Consider the following 18,408-nt stretch of genomic DNA (forward strand, 5'->3'; position numbering starts at 1 on the left):
AGGGGAAACTTTATTGACACATTCCTGGGGTCAGATACATCACATGATCACACTGACAGAACCACAGGCACATAGACACAGGCAACAGAGCATGCACAATGTCGCCACTACTACAGTGTATATCCACCTTTCGCAGCAATGCAGGCTGCTATTCTCCCATGGAGACGATCGTAGAGATGCTGGATGTAGTCCTGTGGAACGGCTTGCCATGCCATTTCCACCTGGCGCCTCAGTTGGACCAGCGTTCGTGCTGGACGTGCAGACCGCGTGAGACGACGCTTCATCCAGTCCCAAACATGCTCAATGGGGGACAGATCTGGAGATCTTGCTGGCCAGGGTAGTTGACTTACACCTTCTAGAGCACGTTGGGTGGCACGGGATACATGCGGACGTGCATTTTCCTGTTGGAACAGCAAGTTCCCTTGCCGGTCTAGGAATGGTAGAACGATGGGTTCGATGACGGTTTGGATGTACCGTGCACTATTCAGTGTCCCCTCGACGATCACCAGAGGTGTACGGCCAGTGTAGGAGATCGCTCCCCACACCATGATGCCTGGTGTTGGCCCTGTGTGCCTCGGTCGTATGCAGTCATTGTGGCGCTCACCTGCACGGCGCCAAACACGCATACGACCATCATTGGCACCAAGGCAGAAGCGACTCTCATCGCTGAAGAGGACACGTCTCCATTCGTCCCTCCATTCACGCCTGTGGCGACTCCACTGGAGGCGGGCTGCACGATGTTGGGGCGTGAGCGGAAGACGGCCTAACGGTGTGCGGGACCGTAGCCCAGCTTCATGGAGACGGTTGCGAATGGTCCTCGCCGATACCCCAGGAGCAACAGTGTCCCTAATTTGCTTGGAAGTGGCGGTGCGTTCCCCTACGGCACTGCGTAGAACCCTACGGTCTTGGCGTGCATCCTTGCGTCGCTGCGGTCCGGTCGCAGGTCGACGGGCACGTGCACCTTCCGCCGACCACTGGCGATAACATCGATGTACTGTGGAGACCTCACGCTCCACGTGTTGAGCAATTCGGCGGTACGTCCACCCGGCCTCCCGCATGCCCACTATACGCCCTCGCTCAAAGTCCGTCAGCTGCACATACGGTTCACGTCCACGCTGTCGCGGCATGCTACCAGTGTTAAAGACTGCGATGGAGCTCCTTATGCCACGGCTAACTGGCTGACACTGACGGCGGCGGTGCACAAATGCTGCGCAGCTATCGCCATTCGACGGCCAACACCGCGGTTCCTGGTGTGTCCGCAGTGCCGTGCGTGTGATCATTGCTTGTACAGCCCTCTCGCAGTGTCCGGAGCGAGTAGGTGGGTCTGACACACCGGTGTCAATGTTTTCTTTTTTCCATTTCCAGGAGTGTATTGTGATTTCAGCAAGTACATAAACTTTAAAGCGAGTTCTGAAAATCAGAAGTACCTTATCCCTATATTTGCTCTTTGACTACTTGATTAAACCTCGCATCCTTATTGCTAATTCTGAAGCGTGTTAAGTATTACAGCCTTTTAGTTACGAATATAAACTGTTGAGTTTTTCTTTTTCTTATCCACAACCATTAGATAATACCATTAATTGAAAAACTTGCCTGCTTATTGCCTCTTGTAATTTCCCCCCTTTTCTTGTGTTTTGGGGGACTGCATATTTATCTAATGAACATTGTCAATGTTGCTGGTGGTGCGTACCAGTTGGGAGTCACGTTTAAATTGTATGCCATTCCAGCTATTCTTGTACTTTGGAGTATTGTGTATTTTATTACGTAAGGGATTTTATTAAGATTTGTAATTTGATAAGGGCTTTCCAACATCCACAGTCAGTGGTGTGACTTCTTATAATTCCTGTACATTGAGTGGGCGTTGTCCATTTGTTTAAAGTTTTATCCTTACTTGGGAATTGTTAGTACTCTTAGTGACAGTCATTTGTTATTAATTTTTCTGGTAAATAAATCTCGGTTTGTTGAATCATCTTGCGCTCACACCTGGTTGGTGTGACTTCTTACTTGTATTTGGGAAGTTATGTATATTCCTTGTTTTATGCCCTGTTTTTAATTAAATAAATTGTTGAAGCTTTTTTTAGTTTAAAGTTCTTTAAATTATTGTGAACGTTGTTATTTATTTTTTGACAAGATTTTTAATATGTGATCATAATAATCGTTGTTAAACAATAAAGTGTATTAAATGAAAAGATGAATGACGAAATATGTGGGTCCATGTTCCAAGTGTTTTTCCTTAAATTCATCCTAACTTTTGTTGTGACATATCAGCAGGCGACACTGTTTTGGTATAAACTTGCCTAATTTTAAAGAGCGTATTTTCGTTAGTAAATCGGTAAAGTTACATCTGTGGAGTCTGTTGTTTTTGACTTCTCCGAAGAACAGATATCACGTAGATAACTAAAGTGAGAACGCCTACTTAGTAACTTAAATGTAGATACGCACCACAATCGAACTCTTACAGGAATCTGCGGAATGCTGCGACAAATGACGATGAGGGGCAAGGGGCACTGTATCGGTAGAGTGTGGACGATTTCAGGCTACAGGTCTGAGGAGAGGTGTATTAGGACAGACCGTGCAGTGGCGGTGACCACTATGGTCAGATGGCGTAGTGGTTAGCGAGTCCGCCTAGTAAAGTGGTGACCCAGTTTCGAATGTCGTTCGAGAACAAATTTTCAAATTTCCCCACTGATTTAAATCAGTTCCCATTAGTAGTTAATGTCAGTGATTTCTTTTGCTTGAATCATAGTGGCTGCTGGATGAGGATATGTCTGTTCTTTCCGACATGTCCAAAAGAACAGACACCAACTAGACGAGATGTCTCACGTAAATCCGCCACACCTCACGTACAGGTTAATCACATGTAGTTGAAGTTCTTGTGAAGTGGTAACACTGTCTCGAAAGTTGGTTCCACTGCATTTCATTGGAAAGCTGAGTGCAGGTAACTACATGACTTTTAACATTACTCTTATTTATTCTTTATTAGTTAGCTCACTGTTACATAGATCCCAGGCGTCAGGCGTACAGTTTTTGTGTGGGATACCCAGTAAAATTAAAAGAAGGACGAGCAGTTGATCACTGCAGTGCAGATGCACCCGCGCTCAATCTCTTACAGGAATCAGCGAAATGCTACGAGTAACGTGGATAATTGGAAAAGGGCACTACATCAGTAGTGCGTGGATACGATGAGAATTCCTGTGTGACGGGAGATGTGCTAGGGTATTTCGTGCAGCTGCGATGACCACTGGGTTCGAATCCCGGCCCAGCACCAATATTTACCTTTTCCCATAGGTTTAAACAAGTGTTCTCTATTACCTAACGTCAGTCATTTCTTTGAATCCCGAACTACGTAATGTGTCGTTACTAAAAGGATGTGAAAGCTGTATAACACGGGTGAGCGTTTTCTCTGTAGTATTTGGTCGCCGGTCACTGCGGTGTAGCTCTTTCTTGTGCACTGAAAAAATTAATATCAGCCGACTGCTTTCGTACTTTGTAATGGTCTTAAAAAAGAACAAAAGAAAACAAGAACGTTGTAACATCTTGGAATCAGTTTAATGATAGCATCTTACAAAAAAAAAAGGAATTATCTAGCCACAGATTTCCGATCTGTGCAGTGTACACACCTAACGAGGACGCCAAGATGGAGGGAAAAATTTATGCGAAACTAACGGGATCACTCAAGAAGGTAAATGATCGAAAAGAAATTTTAGTTACTGTGAACTGGGAACCACGTGCTGAGTCCTGAACTAATGATCCCATCGTTAGTCAACATAGGAAAATGTGATTCAAGGCAATGACGTTAGGCAGATAGAATTATGCCAGAAAAGATAATGAATGGATGGTTCAGGTAAAGGTCAATACATCTTTATTAGTGGGAACAACTGATTCGTAAGGTAAGACCAATAACTGATCATGTGATAACACGGTAGAAATGAAGCCTCTTTACTACCGACGTGGGAATTTTACTGGATCCCGAGTACAGATCAGACCATTTGACGCTTGTCCAAAATTTACTTTCCCTTTAGACTGGAAGAAGTAGCAACTGGACAGCTGTCAAATGTGACGTCGACGGAGGTGCGGTATAATCTGTTAAGTCTACAGGAAGAATCAAGACGTTTCCTTTATCAACTTATACGGCGGCCAAAGCGACACATACAATGAGTATGACGTTGAGAATATGTACCAGGCTGTTAAAGCATGATACATCAGGCTGTCATTGAAGAGGTATTGGGAAGAAAACAAAATGGAGAAAAGCAAGAAAGAATTCTTGGTGGAATAAGGAAATAGAAAAATTGGTGAAAATGGAAAACGGTACCTATAACATATGGCTGTGAACTCAGCCTGAGGAAGTCCGTAAAACCTAAGGATCTAAACGGAAAGAAGTACAAAACACCATCATTAACCGAAAACAAGATGCATGGCTGAAAATTGAAGAGGACATTGTAAAAGGTGGTACTACAGCAACCAGAGCGTGGAAGATGCCAAAGACGATGAGAGATGAAAACAAAGAATAAGACTGGAAGAGACAGTGGAGTATTACCAAGCCCTGCTCACGGATAAAAAACTGTTTCGTTGGGTTAAAAGAGGGGGGAAGACACCAAACGTTTGGGTCATCGGTCCCTCACATATAATTAACAATTCCAGCTTCTATGGCTGTGTATGATAGTTCAGTTCATGTTAAGTATCTGGAAGGGGTTCAGATACTCAAGGAATTCAAAAAGTCTGTTATTACTTTACTCTATAACAAGGAGAATTCGTGGGGCGTAAGTCTGATGTCATCAGCAGGGCGATTGTACGGGAGAGTCTTAAAATAGAGATCGAGGCTACAGTACCTGAATAACCGAATCTATTTTAGATCAGGGTGCTCATTTATTGATGGAATATTCGCGTTACGGAATCTAACTGAAGAAAGAACTGCCAGAGCGGTAAGGACCCATTTAGCCCTCGTGGATTTGAGGTTCATGATACGGTACCACAGAAAAATATGTGGACAGGTATGAAGAGTAGCGTCGTATCAACAGTTACATTAAAGCAGTGAAGCTATGCACAAACTCTGTGAGCTTCATGAAAAGTAGGAAATTCATTGTCATTTGAGTTTCATGTTTCAAAAAGGCTATACCAGGGGTATGATATAGCACCGACGATGTTTAAAATCTACGTAGAAGAAGAACTTCTCTTCAGTGGCGACCTGATCATCGCAGGAGCGGACCAGAGTAGAGCTGGGTAAATGCTTCGGAAGTTAAATGAGTAGAGAAGATGAGGTCTCACAACAAGCACGACTTAACGGTTGGCGACAATACCGTAGAGGGTCTGGAGGATAAGCTCAGTAAGATCATCGGATATAAGTCATTTAAGTAAATGCGGTTTAAGATGTCATCTAACAGGAAAAGTAAAGATGACATGAATAGTAAAACAGAGCAGAGCAGGAAGGCCAATACGCAAACTGAACTCGGTCCTTTGGAATAATAAAATAACAAGAAGGGCCAAGCAGGTCATATATCGTTATTGTTGAAAACATCACTACGTACAAAGCAAAAACGTGTGTAATAAACAAGCACCAGAGAGCCAAGTTGCTTGAACTACAGATGGACTTCTTGAGACGAGGTTGTGGCAGCAGACCCCAACCGAAAGAAGAGAGCGAGAACGACGTAGGAGAATCTGTAGTTGAGAGGTCCGTGACGCGATGAATGCTAGAGGACTACAAGAAGGAGACTGGCAGGATCTCAGGAGGTGGAAATGGGAAGCCTCACCAGCCCTACAATTATGATAATGATATACTGAAGTTTACATCAGAAATGTGTCGGCATTAATCGCTAGTGTGACACGCCTTAGTTCTCTCCTTACTGAACCTTACATTAGGTGAAAATAACAGCTTAGTTGAGTTGCAGCCTAGATGATACGGTGAAAGATATTGTCCCGTGCAGAATTTGGCAAGTGAGTAGGCAGGCACATGGTTATAAAGAATAAAACCTCAACCCGCATGATAGCATCAAACTTGGTACTAGCCGGCCAGACAGCCTAGTCATTTGTAACAGCTCAGTTTTGTCTATTTTTCTAAATTTTTAACAGGTGGTCAAAATTCAGATCCCATAGCAAAAAGCCGTCATTATGGCACTTTTTAAAAATGAATACGGATTGAAGTTCAGTTCTAATTACACGTAATCACACAGAACTTAAATTTTGACCCTTCAGCTGATGCTTTTGAGCACTTTGTTAATAGCATAATAAACACTGATTAGTTACAAGTGAAAATGGAAGCGATAACAGTAGTTTGGGCCTTCCCCTCTATCGTAGTGATTTAGGTTATGTAAATTCATTTGCTGTTCTGACCCCTAAATTTATCTGATTGTAAACTACAAAAACAAAGCTACAAGCTATAACAGGTATTTGGAATCAACTACCTGCCATCACATATCAAAGACATGTTAGGATCACACGAAGTCAAAATACTGACATTTGTTTAAACAAATGTCGGTCAAGATGCTACTAGAAGCTTGTTAGCAATGTGTTACTCCTCGGTAGGTTTATTCAACGTATTCGCTCCGCAATAGAAATCTTCTGCCACAGAAAGAGCCACGGACCTTTCTCGTATCTCCCAAATTTTCTTTTCTTTACACATTTCAATAGCCACTGAAAATGTGTAAATACTTACTTATCCCCAGTCCATCTCAGTAACTCTTCTAACATCAGTTTCTCGATCTTCCTTATCTGACATTAAGGAGTAATGCTTATGCAGGAGCCTCAGTGAAAAATCGAATTTTTTGTAACAATTAATCGATCAAGGCTACGAAATTGTTTCTTTTCCTTTATTATGGCAATGTAGATCAATGTTGACAATGTATAATACAATTAAAGAACACGTCAGAGAATCGTTTAAATGACTGTATGCACTTGTAATTTGTACCTTAGCTGTAGTTTCGTCATACAGGTCATGCTTAAATACTGCCTGCTTAGTTTAAAAACTAAATTTATAGGTTTTGGAGTAATTTACTTTACTACAACTTTGTTAATAGTACTATGGGTCTCTTGTTGCTGAGGTAATGCATTTGCCTTAATATTGAACAAACGAATGCAAATGAACGCTGACCTCACCTTTTATAGCTTGTTTTGTCAATGTAATATTTCGCCGTAGCAAAATTTTCAGATGGTATTAATGTGCCTGACGGGGGCGTAGCGTTACATTAAATACAGAATAGATCCTCATTCATCATACAATAGATAGACACATAGCACGAATTTACACGAATACAGAAAATATATTGGTTATATATACCGTCTTTTATGCAAAACACTTGTTGCCCAAACATGTTTCGGCACCTCTGTGCCATCATGTGGGTTTTTTTTACTGGAAAACAATAGATTAGCAGAACCATCTGTATGGTGTCCCACACTGATAGTTTGTCGTGTTTTGTTGTGACTCATCCTTCTTATTTCGCGTTCTGAGGGCACTTTACACGCAAGTTGCGTGTACTTTCTGTAATTTCAATTATAGAAACGCGTTTTTACTTCGCAAAACGTGGTGTACTCGGTGTTTGGGTAACAAGAAGAAACAGCAATTTGAATAAAAGGCAGAACCTATATCCAATAACTTTAACTGTCAACATGGAAAACATACAAGAGCTGCAAATCCAGAAGATGAACAGAAAACACAGAGAGTAAAATTTTTACAGTTTTTTGCCAGTTTTATATCAACATAAAAAATACTTCACGGAATAAAATTAGAGAACAGAAGACTGAGATAAATGCGCAGGCAACACATTAATTAGACACAAGTGTACAATAAAAACATCTCCTGGTATGAGCACAGATAGAAACAACATTATCATCTTACGAGTGTTCTACGGCTGCACCGGTTTCCGTTTTTCACTTCCTGCGATCCTGCCAGTCTCCTTCTTGTAGTCCTCTGGCATCCATCAAGTCACAGACCTCTCGACTTCAGTTTCTCCTAGGTCGTCCACGCATTCTTGTTTCCGCAGGGATCCGCTGCCACAACATCGTATTCAAAAGTCCATATCTCGTTCAAGCAACTTGTCTCTCTGGCGCTTGTTTATTATCCTCGTTTCTGCTCCGTGTGTGGCGATGTTTTCAACAACTGAATGATGAATCGACTGCTTGCTCCTTTTCGATATTTTGTTATTCCAAAGAACCGAGTTCAGTTATCGTACAGTCCGCGTTTCCTTCCAAAATTTATTTATTTCTTCATCAATTTTTCCTTTTGATAAAATCTTAATCCACAGCCGTTGATCTCACTGGCTCCATCAGCGAAATTCTTAATGTATTGACGCGAGCCTTTATATATTCCGTTATTTTATGCTTATATGAGGCCCCATATTTCGTACTCCTCTTTTAACGTCCTAAGCATGCACCAAGCATGAGCCCTTTTGCCTGAAACGTTGGCCTGGTCGTAAGCGAAGAGCGGTGTGTACAAAATTTCATCACCCGCCATGACTCCCATGCCTCTCCACACTCCATATTCTTCCTCCACATAGATTTTAAATAGCGTCGGTGCTGTAGCACAATCCTGGCATAGCCCTTTTGTAACAGGAAACTCCGACCACCTTGAATTTCACTCTGTCCGTATAGAACTGTTTTAACTACAATGATGTAAATTGTTGATAACCTGCTTTCTTCACATTTTTCCATAGATTATTTTGTGATGCCGTATCAGAGGCCTTCCGCAAATCCACAAAGACTAAATGGGTCCTTAACCCCGTGGCAGTTCTTTTCTCTGTCATATTTCGTAACGCGAATATTCCATCAATACATGAGAAAGCTGGTCTAAAATTAATTTGTTCATCAGATACTATACCCTCTACCTCTGTTCTTTCCTTCACAACTCTCTCATACAATCGTGCTCCTGATGGCATGACAGTTATGTCCTGCAAATTTTCACAGTCCTGTCTATTCACCTTCTTAGTTACTGCAGTAATAATAGTATTTTTCCAGTCCTTGAGAAACCGGGCTCCCTTCCAAATACTTACCCAAGATATATACGTAGCCACAGGAGCAGCCTTTGGCAGTTCAATGTTTTTTTCAAATGGCTTTGAGCAGTGTGGTACTTAACATCTGAGGTCATTAGTCCCCTAGAACTTAGAACTACTTAAACCTAACTAACATAAGAACAACACACACATCCATGCCCAAGGACGGATTCGAACCTGCGACTGTCAAGCAACGCATCACAAGCCAACACCTTCATTTAACTTTAAATCAGGAGCACACGCAGCGTAAAAAATTAACTGTCGAAAGATATGCCAATAATCACTAAACAAAAAAGTCAGGAAAGCCTTTTAGAACAAAGTATCTTATGAATAAGCAGAGCAGTCTGCAGTTACTAATGGTGTTTCAAAAATGATTTTACTAACTTTGGGGACAAGTTTCGTCTACGAAAACAAAAGTTCATATAGATATACACTCCTGGAAATTGAAATAAGAACACGGTGAATTCATTGTCCCAGGAAGGGGAAACTTTATTGACACATTCCTGGGGTCAGATACATCACATGATCACACTGACAGAACCACAGGCACATAGACACAGGCAACAGAGCATGCACAATGTCGGCACTAGTACAGTGTATATCCACCTTTCGCAGCAATGCAGGCTGCTATTCTCCCATGGAGACGATCGTAGAGATGCTGGATGTAGTCCTGTGGAAAGGCTTGCCATGCCATTTCCACCTGGCGCCTCAGTTGGACCAGCGTTCGTGCTGGACGTGCAGACCACGCGAGAAGACGCTTCATCCAGTCCCAAACATGCTCAATGGGGGACAGATCCGAAGATCTTGCTGACCAGGGTAGTTGACTTCCACCTTCTAGAGCACGTTGGGTGGTACGGGATGCATGCGGACGTGCATTGTCCTGTTGGAACAGCAAGTTCTCTTGCCGGTCTAGGAATGGTAGAACGATGGGTTCGATGACGGTTTGGATGTACCGTGCACTATTCAGTGTCCCCTCGACGATCACCAGAGGTGTACGGCCAGTGTAGGAGATCGCTCCCCACACCATGATGCCGGGTGTTGGCCCTGTGTGCCTCGGTCGTATGCAATCCTGATTGTGGCGCTCACCTGCACGGCGCCAAACACGCATACGACCATCATTGGCACCAAGGCAGAAGCGACTCTCATCGCTGAAGACGACACGTCTCCATTTGTCCCTCCATTCACGCCTGTCGCGACCCCACTGGAGGCGGGCTGCACGATGTTGGGGCGTGAGCGGAAGACGGCCTAACGGTGTGCGGGACCGTAGCCCAGCTTCATGGAGACGGTTGCGAATGGTCCTCGCCGATACCCCAGGAGCAACAGTGTCCCTAATTTGCTGGGAAGTGGCGGTGCGGTCCCCTACGGCACTGCGTAGGATCCTACGGTATTGGCATGCATCCGTGCGTCGCTGCGGTCCGGTCCCAGGTCGACGGGCACGTGCACCCTCCGCCGACCACTGGCGACGACATCGATGTACTGTGGAGACCTCACGCCCCACGTGTTGAGCAATTCGGCGGTACGTCCACCCGGCCTCCCGCATGCCCACTATACGCCCTCGCTCAAAGTCCGTCAACTGCACATACGGTTCACGTCCACGCTGTCTCGGCATGCTACCAGTGTTAAAGACTGTGATGGAGCTCCGTATGCCACGGCAAACTGGCTGACACTGACGGCGGCGGTGCACAAATGCTGGGCAGCTAGCGCCATTCGACGGCCAACACTGCGGTTCCTGGTGTGTCCGCTGTGCCGTGCGTGTGATCATTGCTTGTACAGCCCTCTCGCAGTGTCCGGAGCAAGTATGGTGGGTCTGACATACCGGTGTCAATGTGTTCTTTTTTCCATTTCCAGGAGTGTATGTCCGAAAAATGCTACGTTTTAGAATTATTAATGAAAGCAGAGGTTGAAAATACCGCTTCATCTAATAATTTCCGGGTATGAAGCCGGATCCTGTCCACATTCTGCCACGATATACCGCTTCAGTTGTAAATTACTTTATTTTCACGTGACCGGTTTCGGACTGTTTTAGCCCATCCTCGGGTGTCGTGGCTTTGCTGTGGTCCCCGAGCGCCGCGTGTACCAGGCGCGGTGTGCTACCTGTGAGCAGAGAGGGAGTTACTGTGAACAGTACAGTGATAGGCCTGTTCTCATGTAACCGCCAGCACACCGCGTCTGGTACACGCGGCGTCCGGGGACCACAGTACAGCCACGACACCAGAGGATGGGCTTAAGACAGTCCGAAACTGGTCGCGTGAAAGTAAAGTAAATTATAACTAAAGCGGTATTTTCAACCTCTGCTTTAATGCTCAGTTGCGGATGTTCATGGAACAAGATTGTTTGTTATTAATGAAAGTTCATAATGCAAGTGATTGGGACTCATCAACACATAAACTCATAGTATGTGCTCAAAATGTCTTCTTTTTTCTTCTAAACAGGTATTCACTCTTCGAATCATGCACTGACGCACACATTCAAATACTGACTGATGGTCTTGACTGTTTTCGCAGAGATCCGTGACTTGCTCATGAATTTCCTCATCTGGGTGCTCTGATGCATAGACTATTTGTTTAAGATACCCTCAGAGGTAGTAATCCCAAATACTGTTTCCTGGGCCACTTGCCAGTTATGGAACTGTCCGTCGTCTAACTAACCATCTGTCACAGTAGTTACCAGCCAGTGATTCTCTAACCCAGAGACTGAAATTTGCTGGAGCTCTACCGTGCATAAACCACACTTTTTTTTTTTTTTTTTTTTTGTTTACAGAGGCACTTCTTCTTGTAGACCTTAGAGTGTGTTCTAAACAAAAGTCCTGTGTACAGCACCTGTAAGACGTGTTGGGAGATTGTATGGCCCACAAGACAGTTGGAAGTTCCAGCCCATGCACTGAGCTTAAACTGATGCTTTGCTGTAGCATACCGCAATCGTCACATATATTTTGCATGCGGAAATTTGTTATTCAGTCTCTTGTACACGTTACCTCGTCTGTAAATAAAACTGAAGTCGGTATTCAGCAGGCTTGAGGCCCTACACACTTTGAAGGTGATACGGATACATGCGTAGATCGTGAATTATCTTAAATGCCGATCTTGGAGATGCACCACATGACAGGACCACTAATACTTCGCTCTTTTCGGCAGCACATAGAACGTAGGACTTCTATTCACACGTAAGAGCAACATGTGATGTTCCTTCACTAATAGTCTATGGTGCTACGGATTCTATCTAGGTAAGGCGACGACACACAGCATCAGAAGTTAATGACTCGGCTGTCTTCGGTCTGGAAATCCCGTCCAATGCCGCCGTGCAGCCTCGTGTTTATTATTTGCCGGCAACCCTACATGGAAATCATCTTCTTGGTCATGAAGTGAATACTCTGTCATGTTTGAACGCAGCATTTTCAGTTAACCCCCTACTCTTAATAAATGTACACAGTGGACTCGTTGAAGACAGACGAAAACATTGTGAACAAGTATGTCTGGGAACACTACGTTTTCTAACGATGAGTAAAAGGGTGCATAGGTAAGGAAACTTCTTGAAATGTACCTACAAAGCGGTTAAACGTCATCAATAACTCGAAAACGGAGGATTGGGGGGCATATATGTTCATATGAACTTTTTTTATTGTTTTAGGGTAAGGAACCTGTCCCCGAAGTTTATAAATGTGTTTTTGAAACACCCTTCTTTGACTTTATCTACCAGTTCACCACACCCTCACTTATTTTTGACAATCAGCTGCAGGAATGAAAGAAAATGAAGACATGAAAGCCAGAAGTTATTCGTTTTTAGTCTGCTAGTCAATCACTTTGTGGACTGATCACATTGACGCCACGAGATTTGTGCTACGCGGGTAGCGGCATGCAAGCGCTAAACTTGCGGCACGTGGCGTGGCCGTTTCACGAAGACAGGGAGGTGGGAGGGAATTTCAGCGGAGATGAGATCAGTCTGCAAACGACTTGCCACAGCTCCATTAAGCAGCCCGCAGCAATAGAGACGGCGCACAGCGTGCGACGAGAGTGGCCATTACGAGTGCATCACAACCATCACAGGCGGATCATGATGGAGGGCAATTAACTATTCACGTCTGCTAACATCTACTGAGTGAACTGCATCTCCTGAGTGAACTGAGTCGACTTAAGAACTTCTGCTCCACTCAACAGCAATGGTAGCAGAAAGCAAACTGTTACTGAGTCGGGTATTTAATTCAACGGGGCGTGTGATGTCTGAAAGCTTTAATATCAACATAAGCAAACACAAAATTAAGATACCTCTCTACACAATAGGTCGCCATGCTGAATGGCGAACTTTCATACTAGGAGAAGAGGCTCTTAATGAAATGTGTGACATCTGCTATGTCGGAAGCAGATGATGTGACAAAGTTATAGCGTAAATAATAGCTGGAGGCAAAGGTGCTTTCTGCTAAAGAATCAACTACTGGCACCCAAAAATATAAACAGTGCTACTAGACAAAGGTAAATGGAAACCTCTGTACGAGTGTAAAAAAGGAAGGTGGGAAGACACCAATGTAGGTATTAAAAGCTTTCTAAAAGTTATGTTACAGGAATCTGATGAAAATCAGGTAAATCGATCGGGAAAGGAACAAAAACATTCTGGTATAGTCAACGACAAGAAAATGTTATACAGGGAATAATGAAATTAAGATATGAAGACCACACGGAAAGAAGGGGTTAAGTGCATTTTATAGATGTTTCAGGAGAGGAATTTTAAACTTTAAAAAATTACAGTTTCATTGGTTATTGATATACGTTTTTGTAACTTATACAGTATATATTCAACTACTTTTTTATAGGATTCCGTAAAAGTGGGAAAAATATTATTAAAAATTAGACCCTGTATGTCTTTTTATCTGTCTATTTTTTAATTTCTTTCTATAAAGCAGTAATTAGATTGTAAAAGTCAGAATGTAAAATGATATTGGGATGAGACTTCACTATAAAACTTCCCCGCAACTCCGTTGAAAAAAATCTGTTCGTCTATGAGTCTAGTCATTATTGTACAGGATGTTCATGAATAGTCAGGTTTTAGGAAAAATACTATTTATCACTATTCTGTTTTTATTTTCATTGAACTCACATAAGTTATAATGATTAATTAAGAAGCCCATGTGTCAACTTTTGTATCTTTAAATCATCTGGTACACAACTACCAACAATTGCTCAATAAATGGTTTCAACACATACATTAAAAATATAGTCAATAGGATGTAATTTCAGTTATCAACATCAAATCACAATTTTTATAATCCACAGTCTTCATTTCTCACTTTTTACTTTTTACAAACAAATAACGCGAAACGTGTTTATAAATTCACTGCCGAAAAGGAATATTTATATAGTACTCTTGGGCCCCTATGTCACAGAACACTTTCAGTTCTTGCAGATCACGATACCTTTCGTTGTGATAGGTAGCAGTCCTGAAACAATGGACATGCGACCTCTTATTAGCGTGATATCTCAACAGGTTTGTTATAATAAAGCAGGACCTGCTATTTCACATACTGATAAGATCTAGTTTCTTTTAATTACTGTGAAGGGAACAAATCTCTCCTTCTGCAAGTTCTGGTTCCTCTTCCATTCATCCAGCAGGATCAGTAACAACTTATGTGATCCTAGTGTCATGAAGTACGATAACCCTTTGATGTTGACGTTCTATCTTCATCTCCTTAATAATTCGTGATAAGAATGGACAGTTTGGTATGTTTTTTGGCTTGCAAGAAATCAGTCCAGTGACGTATCACTTAGCCATCTACTTCAGTAAACATGAAAAGGAGGGGGATTCTCACGCGCATCTTTAATTACGTCTGTCGCGTCCTTTGGGAGCTCAGCTTTTGTTTTGCATATCATGAAGCCCATGTCTTGGCCACTTTCGAGGTATGAATGTCCTCTTACTGTGAATGTGACACGAATTGATTCAAATTACTTTGTATGGTGGACAAGACAATTTTTTTTTTTTTACCACCACATGAGTCACAGAAGATTTCCAAATTTTTTACCTCAGGATCCCGAAACGAAGTAATATAATGATGCAGGAAAGAATCTACTTCATTTGAACTTTTCTTTCTAGTAGTTTGAGGTTAAACATAAAACACTACAGTACTGTCTGAGAGTCGATGTATGTTAAATAAATATAGAGAAAACTGTCAATTATAATAGACAATGTTGGTGCTGATGTTTTGACATGGAAGATGTCGTTGGAAATTCATACGTATCGATTCTGCGTTTGTAAGCTTTCTGTTTCTCTGTCGAAATTGTCTTTTACTATGATGGAATAAATCAGCTTTACAGCAGTGGAGTTCATATTAAATTCTCTCTCTCTTCATATTACTTTGAATGTCTGATCGTTCCTTTCCATCTGTTACATGTGTGAGTTGTGCCTCTGAAGCTTTGAAAGTTACAGAAAAATAATCACAAGTACAGCACGTATCACTACGAGAGAAACCAAAGGAGATATTAAATTTTGTATTTAATATTTTACGAGAAGTTTCATGTGACACGGAACAAGAAGAACGTGTCTCTTGAAACACTTTTAACATCCTCTTGATTGTGGGTTCTTCAGCAAATACAGTTTTTGTGTTTTATTATGCTGTAATGACCGGACCGTCCTTTAACTCACTTTATGTGAGCGTCGATACTTTACTCTCTTTCTGTTGAAAGCTTCTGAATTTGGTTTCTGCGTTTCCCTCGTTGGTCAACTGGCGCCATGCCTTCATTTTTTAAGGCATTCCTGATAGTTTCTACTCTTTCCTTAGAAATAACATGCAGTGAAATAAAGGCCTTTTGACAAACAGACAATTCTATCATAGTATCTTCTCTCATTATTCTGACCTTATAATGAAATGTATAATCACGCAAAGTAGCTACTGTCTCATCTCTACGAGGCCTTCAGCATTATACCTTGTCAACAGAAATCAGTCCTGTCAGGTGACAATTTTTCTCATTTCCGTCCTTCAACAAACTGAAATTAGATATTAATGTACAATTCTCTGCATCAGTTGGCAAACCAGTACAATTCTTGTTGCTATTACGATGCTCTCGTGTTTCATGTGACACGGTTCTTAGCTTTTTAGATACTTCAGATTGTCTATTACAGCTTTGTCTCTTTCTAGAATTACCAATGCAGCTTGACTCCAGATATTCTGTCACCAGATGAAACACCGACCGTTGTTGGATTTTATACGAAATTCAATTCTGTCTACCATACCATAAAGCGCTGAAGTGACTGTCAAGGCTGCTCTGTGTTAGGATAAATCACAGCACAAAATTCAGTTGCACCAAAGCACAAAGAAAAGAAAATAATGTCAAATCTGCTCAGCGTTAATTTAGACAATACCCAAGAAAGATCAACAATGACATTGCACTTAACAACGTCAACAATGAGACTTCCATGAAAGCAGACGAAAGAATCAATACTACTCTGATATCTGCACCTGCTGCATTTCACCGTTTCTGTCCGTGTATTAAACGGACCTGACTTGTTTTTCTGTGTATACCATATTTTAATCTGGTTACAACTCCGTGACTATACCCATCACATTCATTTCAGTTCACCCAACTTAAAGTACATCTGATGAACTTCATAATGATACCAATAACTCATTTTCGTGAGATTATGACTTAACCCCTTCTTTCCATGTAATCTTCATATATAGTGGTTGGACACATTTAAAAACAGGAGTTACTGCTAAAAATAATGATTGAATGCATGACCATGCCTGGGCGTTAGTACATGAAGCAGTCTGTTGACATCGTGTGATGCTCAGATGAAGAGGACAGATGTCACATTGCAGGAATGGAGAAGTGCATGAGACCAACCATAGCGCTGAAGGCAAAGATAGCAAAAATGATCAGATGACAAGGAATTGAATCGTAAAGGCAAATACACTCCTGGAAATTGAAATAAGAACACCGTGAATTCATTGTCCCAGGAAGGGGAAACTTTATTGACACATTCCTGGGGTAAGATACATCAAATGATCATACTGAAAGAACCACAGGCACATAGACACAGGCAACAGACCATGCACAATGTCGCCACTAGTACAGTGTATATCCACCTTTCGCAGCAATGCAGGCTGCTATTCTCCCATGGAGACGATCGTAGAGATGCTGGATGTAGTCCTGTGGAACGGCTTGCCATGCCATTTCCACCTGGCGCCTCAGTTGGACCAGCGTTCGTGCTGGACGTGCAGACCGCGTGAGACGACGCTTCATCCAGTCCCAAACATGCTCAATGGGGGACAGATCCGGAGATCTTGCTGGCCAGGGTAGTTGACTTACACCTTCTAGAGCACGTTGGGTGGCGCGGCATACATGCGGACGTGCATTGTCCTGTTGGAACAGCAAGTTCCCTTGCCGGTCTAGGAATGGTAGAACGATGGGTTCGATGACGGTTTGGATGTACCGTGCACTTTTCAGTGTCGCCTCGACGATCACCAGAGTGTACGGCCAGTGTAGGACATCGCTCCCCACACCATGATGGGGGGTGTTGGCCTTGTGTGCCTCGGTCGTATGCAATCCTGATTGTGGCGCTCACCTGCACGGCGCCAAACACGCATACGACCATCATTGGCACCAAGGCAGAAGCGACTCTCATCGCTGAAGACGACACGTCTCCATTCGTTCCTCCATTCACGCCTGTCGCGACACCACTGGAGGCGGGCTGCACGATGTTGGGGCGTGAGCGGAAGACGGCCTAACGTTGTGCGGGACAGTAGCCCAGCTTCATGGAGACGGTTGCGAATGGTCCTCGCCGATACCCCAGGATCAACAGTGTCCCTAATTTGCTGGGAAGTAGCGGTGCGGTCCCCTACGGCACTGCGTAGGATCCTACGATCTTGGCGTACATCCGTGCGTCGCTGCGGTCCGGTCCCAGGTCGACGGGCACGTGCACCTTCCGCCGACCACTGGCGACAACATCGATGTACTGTGGAGACCTCACGCTCCACGTGTTGAGCAATTCGGCGGTACGTCCACCCGGCCTCCCGCATGCCCACTATACGCCCTTGCTCAAAGTCCGTCAACTGCACATACGGTTCACGTCCACGCTGTCGCGGCATGCTACCAGTGTTAAATGCGATGGAGCTCCGTATGCCATGGCAAACTGGCTGACACTGACGGCGGCGGTGCACAAATGCTGCGCAGCTAGCGCCATTCGACGGCCAACACCGCGGTTCCTGCTGTGTCCGCTGTGCCGTGCGTGTGATCATTGCTTGTACAGCCCTCTCGCAGTGTCCAGAGCAAGTATGGTGGGTCTGAAACACCGGTGTCAATGTGTTCTATTTTCCATTTCCAGGAGTGTAAAATCTAAAGCTTTTTGCAACTTAAAATATATCACCATCTGTGAAAACGAGTGGCGCTCTACTATGGGTATAGCAACAACAAATATTTTTCAAATCTAATCGGACTTACATTCATTC

Source organism: Schistocerca gregaria, chromosome 2 (assembly GCF_023897955.1).
Source record: "Schistocerca gregaria isolate iqSchGreg1 chromosome 2, iqSchGreg1.2, whole genome shotgun sequence".
NCBI classification, from domain to species: Eukaryota; Metazoa; Arthropoda; class Insecta; order Orthoptera; family Acrididae; genus Schistocerca; species Schistocerca gregaria.